The sequence below is a fragment of the Clinocottus analis genome, unplaced genomic scaffold (genome assembly GCF_023055335.1).
Source record: "Clinocottus analis isolate CAN_PGR_092001 unplaced genomic scaffold, fCliAna1.0.p SCAF_23, whole genome shotgun sequence".
Taxonomy (NCBI): Eukaryota; Metazoa; Chordata; class Actinopteri; order Perciformes; family Cottidae; genus Clinocottus; species Clinocottus analis.
This window is the reverse complement of record NW_027175965.1, coordinates 7,094,079-7,106,620: the sequence shown is the minus strand read 5'-3', so window position 1 is coordinate 7,106,620 and position 12,542 is coordinate 7,094,079.

The window sequence follows — 12,542 nt, the reverse complement described above, 5'->3', positions numbered from 1 at the left end:
CAGTTTGAGATCCCTCCTCTAAGCCTGTGGAGAGCGTTTTCTTCAGATATGCACAACAAATGATGGCCGTGCTGCTTGTTTTGCCCTTGATTGTTTGATTATGAGCACGTTAAGAGTATCGTGGTGTGAAGGGAGTCAAAGTCAACCCTTTCTATTATCAGCTCATCAGTGCTGCTGGGATGACTTTTTTTTTGTAGGTCATTGAAATTTGAATTATTGCAGTAAATGAACTGTGGCAAACAAATGTGTACGATACGTACACCTGGATGGTCACACCTAGATATGTCGGCCAGATAGTCTTCACAAATGAACGCCACAATCTTTGAAGCGTAAACACAATCACCAGGAGTAATGAGCTAAAGTTAGGCTATAAATGAACACCACGGTCACATGATCGGTTTTGTAGTCTAATTTTGCCACTTGTTTTAACAACCGCCTTTTGAAAATACACAAAAGCTTCAGTATGTCAAGTCCTGCAGGACTGCTTTGACTGTACAGACATTGCATGAAGAAAAGCTTTTGTTCATGAAAAGAAGCTTCAAAGGAGGTTCACTATTGAATCATGTTTTCTAAGAAGTTCACAAAATCGTAGTTGCAGCAAACACATAAGGCTGGAAAACTAGCGATGCAGAGGATTGACCGGGGCTCTGAACGTTCCAATAAATCGCTGAATGACCCTCAGTGAGTTTTTGTCATATTTTTTTGACCGTCTCGTTTTCATCACCTGTCCTGAAGGGAGTTGGAGTTTAGGGGACTCTTAAGCGCTTTCCATTTAAATCAATTGTAGTAGAAGACCTGGAATTATCACACAAATTATAATCCCAGGCGTGAACAAAAACGAGGATTAAAAAGGATTCAGGTCATCTGGCAGCTGAAGTAAAAACCATCCAGTGAGATTATTTTATTAGCTCTATCACAAGTGCCCGTCAAGCATTTCCTTTGTTTTTTTTTCAGATTAGTTTGGCTGAATTCAAGTGATATTCTTCTCTGTGACGGCACATCAGTTATGTTCTGTGTACAAAATCTTCTTGTTGTGTGTGATGTAGACTTATACAACACATCTGTCTGTTCAATAAATAAAGCGTCCAAGACGGAGCAGTCTGTGCAGTCCAAGCAGCCGTGAAGGGCATCTTGACTTGATGTCTCTACAAGCCTAAAAAAAAAGAAAAGCAGGCCTTAAAGAAGCAGACCAGACTTGTTTTGGGAGCTGCAAGAACCAAATTCAAAGAGCAGTATATGAATGTAGGTTTGTGTCTTTTTTACACGAGCAAATTTCTTGTCTGTAAATAAATTATCTCCAAATCTTTGCTCTCAAAAAAAGAGAATTAGAGCATTTTTTGGGGGGGTGGGCACTTTTTTTAGAGCAAATTTTAGTTTTGAGAGCATTTTTTGGTTTGAGAGCGTTTATTTTTTGAGAGCATTTTATTTTTTTTGAGCCCTTTTTTTCAGAATTTTTTTTCGGAGAGCAAAATTTTTTTTAGAGCAAATTTCTTTTTGGAGCAAATTTTTTTAAGAACAAATTTTGTTGTTTTTAGAGCAATTTTTCTTTTTTGAGCAAATTATTATAATTTTTTAAGAATTTTTTTTTAGATCTTTTCTTTTTTGGGAGAAAAAACATTTTGAGAGAAAAAATTTTTTGAGAGTGTTTTTTTTGAGAGCGTATTTTTTATTTCTTTTTTTTTAGAGCAATTTTTTCAATTAAAAGCAAAGATTTGGAGATAATTTACTTACAAAATAGAAATTTGCTCAGGTAAAAAAGACACAAACCTACCTTCATAGTAGTAGTAGTGTTGTTAATTACCTGGACAGACGGGCGATTGCTTAACTTCATTGTTTGAGTCAAACTGTTCTTGAGGAAAGGAATAAGAGAGGGAGGATAGACAGAGAGGGAGGATAGACAGAAGTGGGATGGAGTGAAGAGTGTATGAAAAGAGGGATTTATTTTAGAGGGATTGAGAGAAAGGGAGGATAAAGCTCAGCGAAGGGGAGAGCAGAAGATCTTCAACAGGACATTGAGATGGATACGGTGAGCGCTGCAGGAGCCGGATGAAGAGAGTGAGATGGACAGTTTGGAAGGTCTGCTGAGGTCGGCGTTGCTGTCGGGATCAAAGCTAAATGTGGATGAGAGACTTTGCAAGTAGTTATGTAAAACATGAATGAGACTTTGATTCATAAAAAGTCCGATAGAGGGAGGTGAAAATTCAAATTATTCAATTTTCATGCAAAAACTCTCAGGCCAAAAGCAAAGGGGGATTTATTTTCATACTGCAAAAGAAGGAGATATCCACTTGATTACACAGACTGCTGAAGTCTCATATTAGCTTCAGATAAACGGAGGAATTTATATTTGCACAGACGCCGAGGATTTTGACAGCCATCTCTTACACTGAAAGCTCATTAAAAATAGATCTTATTACACTCTCTGAGGTCTGAAGTCATTTTCTCAATCATTTCTTAAATCCACTTTTTAAAGTCACATATGACACATACACACTCGTTGTATATCAATGTGCTCCTGAAAATATACAGAACTTGTTCAAAAATACTTTCTTTCCCAAAATACAATAGCACCAAAATTAAGATCGTGTCTTATTTTCAGATTTGAAGTGAACTCTACCTCATTCATTGATTCATTCTGTTATTCACTTCTTCATTCAGTCAGGTTGACCGTCTGTAAGCACACACACCAAAAGTATTTACTCGCCATCTCGTTGCTGGATTCTGCGGTTGACTGATTCACATCGAACACATTGAGTGTTGGTTTTATATCAAAGTTGAATTTGCTAATCAATTATCCTTTTGCCCCACTTAACAGACATGCATTTCCCATTTCCAATCACTTCAGTTTAGGCATCGTGCCAAATCCGCACGCTGATCCGAGCTGACTGCTCTTCAACAGATGGACATCTTAATCTCCCTCATCATCCCCTCCTCCAACAACACTTCTATCATCGTCCGATGGTGCTGCTGACCGCAGCCAGCAGATTGATGCCGACGCGCATAAACAACAAAATTAACTAATGAATCTGATTAAACAGCGTTTGCAGCAGATTTGACTGAATAAAATCACGTTACCAATGTGTCAATGAGTTATTTTAGGATGTATTTATGTGTTTATTTTGCAGGCACAGTGCACACTCATCAACAGTGAAACTGGAAGTGAGCCAGAGTTAGCCGCAGAGGCTAATTTTCATCTGTTGTCCTTGGCCAGATTGTTTGATGGCAGCCTAAAAATACAAAATATAGTAGAGCATGATACATGAGGACAGACAATTACTGGAGCAGAACATAGAAGTCACATTTGTTGAGTGTTGAGGGACATAATGAGAATAATAATGTTAATAATGTCAGTATTTCAAGAGCTACAAGAATTTCTAAGAAAGCTGTCTCCTGGCTGTGCTTTTAAATTTAAATAACAAGACACAACACAAAGTAAGGAAGCAAACAAGTGTATTTCTGAAAATGTCAGACAGATTCTTTTTTAAAGTAAGTCGAGCTAACTTTCAAACACTTTGCTCTCCAAACAATGTGCAGAGGAGACTGAATTCAACTCAATGACTGAATGTTGTATGATAGTATTAAAACTCCTTTTCTCCATCTGAAAAAACACATTTTAAACCCATGAAGGGGGACGAGCTTGGTTTCAGTAACGTATGTAGACTACAGGCCAATGCATGTTTCTATGGAAGTGTGTATGGAAGTGTGAAGTATTGGTTCAATGTGTTTTAGATAAAATTGAAAAGAACAGAATAGCTGTTTGAGGTCGGGGAATATATTCTTTAACATATTCTTTTGGTTTGCCTGTTCTACTGAACTGCTTGTGTGTCACTGTGTCCACCTGTCTACACTATGATTGGAATAATAACCCGGTCCACCTTTCGGATGCGCTCTTTTTATCTCTCTCTCTCTCTGATTGCATATCTGTGGAACCAGAGTGACACAAAAAATGCTGCAGGTCACCTCATGATTGCATATGTCTGCACGTGCATTCATGTGAATACACTTGTTTTTCTCGGCCTCTAAATGAGTCCCTCTGACTGCATGCAGTCCTAAGGAACTAGCGTGTTTCTATATTTAGACGTTAGCGCCAGGAGAAAGAGCGATGTGAAGGAAACAGTAATTGAAGCAAAGACTGACCCTGAAACAGAACGCACATGTGCTCTTTAAAATGAATCACACTCTTTCAACCCTTTTATCCGAACAATAAGCTGTACTAAGAGTGATGAATGCATTCATGTTTTGAATATCAATTGTCTTCATGTTCTAGTGTTGTTATCTCCTAGTTTGCCGTGAGAAGCTACACCTACTGTATAGTTTCAGAAGCTCGTCCTTACATGTGCCTGACTGAAGAAAAAACATACTAACTTGAGTTTTTTTGTTGCACATATTTGAATAATCTCCTTACTTGTCTTAACGTTTTAATCAAAACTACACATCTAAATTTTGAGTCAGTATACCAACTACTATAGCGGGTAAACTATAACTATAAAAACTATCCTCAAATCTGGTTCAATTCAAGGTAACAGCAAACAGAAAAGTCTTTTATCTGGATTTAACCCTTTAAAAACTGTGGAACCAATTTTTTGCTCCAGATTTCTTTTTCCTTTTCTGAGTGTTTTTCGCTGTGTTTGAGTTATCATAGGAACCCCAAATTAATTCCAATACTTGTGTTTATTGTATGTATTTGTTCAGCAAAGTCTTGTGAAAAATATGTATATCTGTCAAAGAAAATCACTTTTAAAAGATATTTTGATCATGACTATGAACATCCATCATGATATGAGCCAGATTCCCTAAAGAACGGTCAATAAAACACCTTTTTGGAAAGATTAGGACCTAAACAAATCGTAATCTGCAACAAAAATCACATTAAAACAAAGCCTTGGCCTGTTAGGAAGCAGTTTCAGTCAAAATAAACTGTGTCGTTCGGTTCAAAAATGGAAAAGTTACGTATTTTATGCCTAAAGTTTGTCTTAACGGGGCTTGCTGGGACTTAAAATTGGCGCGGGAGGATTTTTACGCACGGTTTCCAAAATGTTAAAGCAGCTGGCGGTCTCAGCAGACCTGCAGCTTTCAGGGACCTTGTTCCAGATACGTGGAGCAGAAAAACACAGGAGTACACACTTGAACAATTAAACCGTATTGTTAATGTGATCGACAGCATTAAATAACATCCAGTTTGTAACATAACGGCGGATGATGAAGATGATGATGATGAAGTTAAACGTGAGCCGCTGGTCTACAACATGTGGGTGTAAGAGTGGAAATGAGGATGAATGAACTGCGCCCTTCACATTCGCCTGCGTGTTATACGTTCATGTGTTTACCTGTGTGTCTATCTGTGTGTTTGTGTGTGTGTCTATCTGTGTGTTTGTGTGTGCAGATGTCGTGTTATGCTGGTGAGTCACGTCTGAAGATGGCGCTGTGAGGACCGACGGGGTTAAACTCTCAAAGAAGAGAGTGAGATGCCACGGTGTGGAGGCAGAGCCTCTCAGCACGCCTCGCTCACAGGACCAGCGAAGTGGGCTGAAGCTTTCCCAGCGAGCGAGCGGTCAGAGAGGGGAGTGGGAGGACTTGGTCCATATATGTGTTCATGAATATGAGTGTGATGATGCAAATTCTGACATTGAGTAATGATGTAAAAATAACCCAATATGGGCCCACTCCAAATATACGGACCTCGTAACAGATTAAAAGCAGAGTCGCTCAATAACCTGAAAGAAAAAGCTGCAAAAAAATAAATAATCATATTTTATACTTATATTAACATTGTTTCCAGCTAGAATCAGAGACTCACATAATTGAGTTATTGATTCAACTGCTTGTTGACGATTTACATTCATTTCTATTTAGTTTGGATCTTTCGCTCTTAGATATTTCTATCGAAGATTATTTTATTATTTTCACGATGTCCTGGATGTGAAGGAGCGTAACAAACATGAAGATGTGGTCATAACACAATGCTAGACTCAAGTCTTAACGATTTGAGTGATGAGTCTTATCTGAGTCTGTCCAGACACACGCTCCATTCAGAGTTTCCTGAAAGAAGTTTATTCTGGTATAGACAGTTTTACAATCTATATCCGCTGTCTTCCAGTTCCTAAACACTTTCTGTGCATCGACACAGCTTGATGTACGAACCTCACTGTAACACGCAGACGAGTCACACACACTATTAACTAAACACTAGACAAACAGACCTCTTGGGGGTTGAGTGGGAAGCAACAAAAAAAAAGCAGAGTCTCTGCATCCAACGGGAACATACAACATGCGTCATGTAACAAATGCAACCGCTCGCCCACAGTGACATCATCTCTCATTGATACGGAGCAGACCAATTCTCATCTGTCTCGCTGCCTAATGACAGTGTTTCAGTCCCCAAAAACCTGCTTGTATTAGAGTAGTGGGAGTATCACTCTGGAATCTGTTTGCACTAAAAACTACTAAACATTACACTAATGTTATAGGCAGCTACTGTTTATTATTATTATTATGTACTGTTTAACCTTCACTCAACCTGTATTACCTAACTTATCGTTTGCCTTTTGTAAATTATGTTCATACTTCCTGCTTACAGTCCACCTACATTTAATGCACAAATCAACCTGCATAATATTTACATATTACCTCAACTAATCAATCTGTATATTCGTTATATATTACAGTTCCACTTCGAATGTTAACTTGTTTTCTGTATATTACTACATATTATTAGTACTACTGCACATCTGGTTGGATGCTAAACTGCATTTCGTTGTGAATGACAATGAAGTTGAATCTAATCTCATTTTAATATCTGTAATATTTGTAGCAGAGTCTACACAGCCTCGTAATCTGCTTTGCATATTATGATTTAGAGATGTTTTAGTTAAATACATGTATGTGAGATTGAGTCTGCATGCAGAGGTAGTTGAATGAATTACATCCAGAAGCATCTCTTCTGTTTTGTTCCCTTTTTCATTCAATGTAATCTTCTCTTCTGTCTTTGGTTGCAAATAAAATGCAGCTCAGCTTTGGGAATATTAATATACCTAAATAGATTTATTTTATCTTAATCTTTTGACGTTTACATCCGACCAGATAGATGTTTATCTCCTGGAAACATATCTTTTCATCCTATGACTGTATTCAAAGCAGTGAGATAGATGAGTGTCTCACAGTCGAGGTGGTCCGCGTATCCCATCAGAGTGTGTGTGTGTGTGTGTGTGTGTGTGTGTGTGTGTGTGTGTGTGTGTTTGCGGTCTTTGCCTCCACAAAGCAAAGGGTAATCACATGTTCTGCCTCAGATAGCGGGGCCTCTCTCTGCTCCTCTCTTCTATTACCATGAACTTGACGGGACAGACTCAGAACGCCAACACAATGTTTGAGCCCTCAGCAAGCGGTTTGAATAGCTTTGTGTGTGCAGCTGTGTGTGTGTAGACGCAGAAAAGCATTGTGTGTGTGTATCTGTGTTGTATTTTCTTCTGCCAGCAAAGAAGACAGACTGTAACTCCTCAGGGTCTCTGCGTACTAGAAAAAGAGACCAAACCTAAAGCTCATTGGCTAAAAGGAGATGTTTCATTTTGGTAAAAATTGACAATATGTCTGTACAACAGCTGTCAGCATAATTTAATCTCATTTAAATAAATAAAAACATGTTTGTAAACAGAAAACACATGGATTTTAATAACTAATGCTGTTTTGTGAAGCATTTTTATTTTTAAAGGAATGGTTTGACATTTTTGGTTAGAGAGTTAGATGAAACATCGTCTTCTAATCTAACTATTGGCAGGCAATGAAGTGGATTTCCCAAAAGGAGTATTCCTTTTCCTTTTTTTTGTTATGTTGAATATTAAAAACTGGAGCAGCTTGATACGATTTTGTTTCACTTCACTATTCATCCTGACAACCTCCATCCATTGAAGCCGCACGAGCCACGGGGTCGCTGGGAGCTGCTGTCTTACTGTTTTTCATAGCAATAAAAAGAGTTGTGTCTCATCGAAATCAACTTTACACAAGCTGCTGACTCCTGCCGTGTCACTCTCATCCGCGCTTCTCGAAGCTATTTCTCTGTCGCAATACTTTACGCCAGGAGATGATATTTCTATTCCCAATCCTGTGTACAAGTCTCTTATGGGCTCAGCTGATTTTTTTACCAGCAGAGAAAACTGTTGTCAATGAGCACAACACAAGACCGATTGAACTCAAGGATTCAAGGCTGGGAACATCGTTTATTCCTGATAGCAGATCCCAAAAGATGCCGAGTCGACTAGACTGACACTTCCTATCCTGACATTGTTCTAATAAGACTAAATGAGATAATTTCACCAGAGGCCGTAACAACTCATTCAGACTAATAACCTAGTGAACAATGAATTCTAGATACGACGGCTGACTCCCTACCTTCAAATCTCATTATTTTTATAAGCCCTGGAAAGAAGCAGTTATGATCGGCAACAGAGCCCCAGCACTGCTGTACACAGTGTGCAGTAGTATTTGGTGCTACAATAGATGGATTTGTGCCTCTCCTCCTGCCTCATTTCTCACAATGTGAAGCACTAAATACTCTATTTGCATTACTGGGGCTCAATGCTAAGCGTCTGTGAGCCTCCTCTCTGTAACATAACAACAGACTCGGTACTTGACACAATAGTTTAAAAGGTCCAACACTGCTTCGTTTCCAAATCCTCATTTCAGCAGAAGCCTGGCCTCGCGGTCTCTTGAGCAGATTAGACATGCTTTGTGGTGGCAGAGAGACAAGAGATTTACAAAAATAGGAAAAATCCAATTCTTTATGTGAGGAAGGATAAGGAGTGCCATTATGAACTAATGTATTAGTACAAATGTCATCAAACAGTTTTGGGTTCATTCCAATTCAACTCAAAAATTAAAAAATGAAGTTAAAAATGTCCCTCATGATGTTTTCGCATGTGTTTTAGAGAGGCTTCGTGTTGCTGAAATCTGTACGTTCTGGTGGATTGAAATGGATCACCACCCCTGTGCTTGGTTTATATATATTATTTCAAGACTATATCATTTTTTGGCACTAGGATTCAAGAATAATTGAGACTGTCCTCCTGCGAGACATGACAGCTGTATTTACTGTCAGCTTGTTTACGTTCAGGCGATAAAGCCCTCTAGTGGCCGGAGGAATCACAACTCTGTTTGTTAGGAGCGATGGAGGAAGTGCCGCACAAAGAGGCGACTGTTCGTTTCCTCTTTCCTACCTGACAGTCCATGTTGTTTTGTTTGAACCATGTGGATATTATTGTAACACTGACAGTTGATAGTTCCTCTTTGCTGATCTTTCTCTAACCCAAACTCAGTCTTTATTGTGCCTGAACCTAACCAAACCTCAACCACAGCCCTGCCACATCTTTTTAAACATCTTGTTTTATCCAACAGTGATTCGTCAAGTTTTTTTTTAAGGCACCGACACGCTGTCAGATCTGAAGACGCTCGTGTCGTCCTTGAGGCAACGGACAAAAGATGACTTTGACGACGACTCGCTTATGGCAGAACATGAGAGGTTTGCGTTTGTGGGGTTTGAGAATCAAAGACGAGTAACACGCAAGCTTTGATACCATTTTCATTCATTTCGCTCCATTTTTTTTATCCAGCTGTAAATTGTGTGCGCACAGAAACTGTTCTCCACATCCTCTTTGATCAGTAAATGTGAGCTCCAGTGGAATTATATCAGACTAATTTCACATGTATTTCATGGTAAAAAAAAAGCCATCTTTTTTTAAAGCCATAGAAAAATGGCGGCCTGTTTTACTAATGTTGTCCCTCAGACATCAGTGCAGTGCTGCTGAGTCGCAGCAAGGCTAAATGAACAGGGACAGACTGGCGAGTGGAGCCTTACTGGAGTAATAACATACAATCTGACTTAGTTACACAATGACAGATCCACAGATTTATTATGGAGAACTTCCCGAACGTGAGAACTGCGTTGACAAAGCGAAATATATGAAGTGACAAGAGAGGAGTACTGCCTGTCTTCCACATGTGTTGTTCTCTTGTTGACTAGAATAGCATGATCTTAAAGTGCACATGATTTACTGCAACATGAGAATCTCTTCACGAGACATCTGTAGGTGGAAAAGGAGACAGATATGAAATGTAGGTAGTGGGAATTCACTGAGCTCTCATTTCTGAACAGTTTTTCTGATACTAATCACACTGAGAAACAATGTTATCTCTCACCTCACATCACCTTCATATAGGGCAAAGGCTCTGTTTGCTAACACAACACTGACTCAATATGTCAGGACAAAGCGTGAACTCTGACAAGGTGGCCGTTATCTCGGCTGGTGTATGTTCATTTCCTCAAATGCATAATGTGTGGCCACATTCCCATGAGTTTGTGCTTCAATAAAACTCTCAATGTCTTCTTTTTGTTAAGCTCTGCTCGGCACAGTGTTGCATCTAAAAGAAGTTTGATCTGTTTGTCTGTGCACTTTATTTTATATTCTATTGTAAATTGAATATGATTTTTGTTGATTTTCTAATGTATGCACCAACCGCCAAGACCAATCTGTCGTATGGAAACTGTTGGAAGAAAAACGTATTTGCTCTTAATCAGCTACTGTTTCACTGTTATATTCAGACTTCTCTTTGAACTCTCCCTTGTTTCAACGTACACACAACCGTGGCACGTCTCCTGATAGGCAATAGAGAATCTGTATGTCTTTGTCTGAAAGAACGGGCAGTTCCTTTATTATCACATGACCAAGCCGAGGCTCATCTCAAGACGTCATGGGGGGATAAAGCCATGAAGACGTTGTGTGCCTCTGTGTCGTGATAAACATGTATTTAAGATTTAAGAAGGGAGCGTTCTGCTCATCTTAAAGCAGATTTGATTATGTAATTAGTAAAGCAACACATATCTTTGTCTCTGCGCCTTCTTGGCAACAAATAAATGTCCTTATTAATGTTTTTACCACAAGGTGTTGAGTACATTTTTCTGTCTGAAACGTACCTGGCAATAAATGGTTCTGATTCTAAGAAAGTTGTTTTTTTTTCACACACTTTGCACTTTAAACTTATCTGAAAAACAAATGCACATATTTCAGTGCAACTCTTTGAAGTTGCTGCAGCTCTGAAGGTCCATATTCTGGAGCTGCCGCTCGCTCTCCTCCCAGCAAAGGAGTCCCCAGGTAGCAGGGAAGATGACAATATGAGTCATTTTCTCATTTCTGCTTCTTTGGATTTAATCCAATGAATAAACTATCAAACACACACCGACTCTGCAGCTTCAGCTTGATTGGCAAATCCTGTCAGCTCTACTTCTTCGTCCTCTGGTGTTGGTCTGAGGACAGACAGACCCCGACAGTGACTCACTATCGCCTCTCTCGGTAAAGCAGTAACAAGACAAGACTTGCCAGCTGGTAGTGCAAACCCCAGCCAGTTTCAGCTGTAAAATGTTGTATTCTGCTTTGTTATTTTTCTTTTCTAACATTTTTTCTTTTCTAACAATATACTTTAATATATGTGGACCCAGTAGTAGAGGTTAAATGCTGGCCCCTATTTATTTTTAGAGCAGGTGGCCAGGCATTAAACAATTCACCCAGATTAAAGCAACTTGAATTGAACATGAATTGAGGAAAAGCACAGATTTTGTCTCTTGTACCTGTGACCCAGGTGTGAAGCAGTGCCAGCCAGATGAATTTCATGGGATCAGTTACTCTTTCAATACACAATCCTTTGTAAAATAGTTGCAGTTAGTTTGAAGACAAAATACGTTCATTTTGTTTGCATGCTTTATATATTATTTTAGCGAAAAAGAACCATGACATTGACTGAAAGTGTGAACAAAGACATGTACATTTAATTACGTCAATGCATGAATTAATATGTATTAAGCTAAACATGTATAAAGTGTTGAGTTTACAGATGTATACATGTTTCAAATGTCGATAGTTATGCAATCCTATTTCATTATTAAACAAAACCAGGCTACTGACGTGAATATACTTCGTTTAATAATATTCACTCGTAATGATAAAGATGTGAAACCACAGTAAACGCTTCATTCTGTAGTTGAGTGCTCGCTGGTCCCAGATCAGCCTCACGAGCTCTGATGGTCTCTCTCGCGGTCTTTCTGCCTCTCAATTGGTCCACACTGCTCGTCGGCTGGAGGGAGAGAGGGAGGGAGGGAGGGAGAGATGGAGGGAGGGATGTTGGAGGGGATCGCCGAGTTTCAGATGTATCTGATACGCGAAAGCCCTCATCCCATCAAACACGAGCAGCTCGCTGCTGGAAGGAAGCCTCGTGAATACTCGGAATACAACTGGGACACGCAGCACTCAGTTTAATTAACGGGCCAGTTTGGTTTCACTTTTAAATCTCGGGTGGAAAAAAAAGAAAAGAAAGTGGACAATCAAGAAAGCATTAGATCATGTGTCTACCAAAACCCGAGCGAGGAGTCCGGATCCCCCTGCTCGCTGTGGGCAGCAGTACAGCAAACACACTCCAGCAGAGGATGGAGAAAACACACGCGGACACGGAATAAGACATCTTCCTCTCTTTTTTGGGCCAGCTGCTGTTCTCCGTCAGAAAAC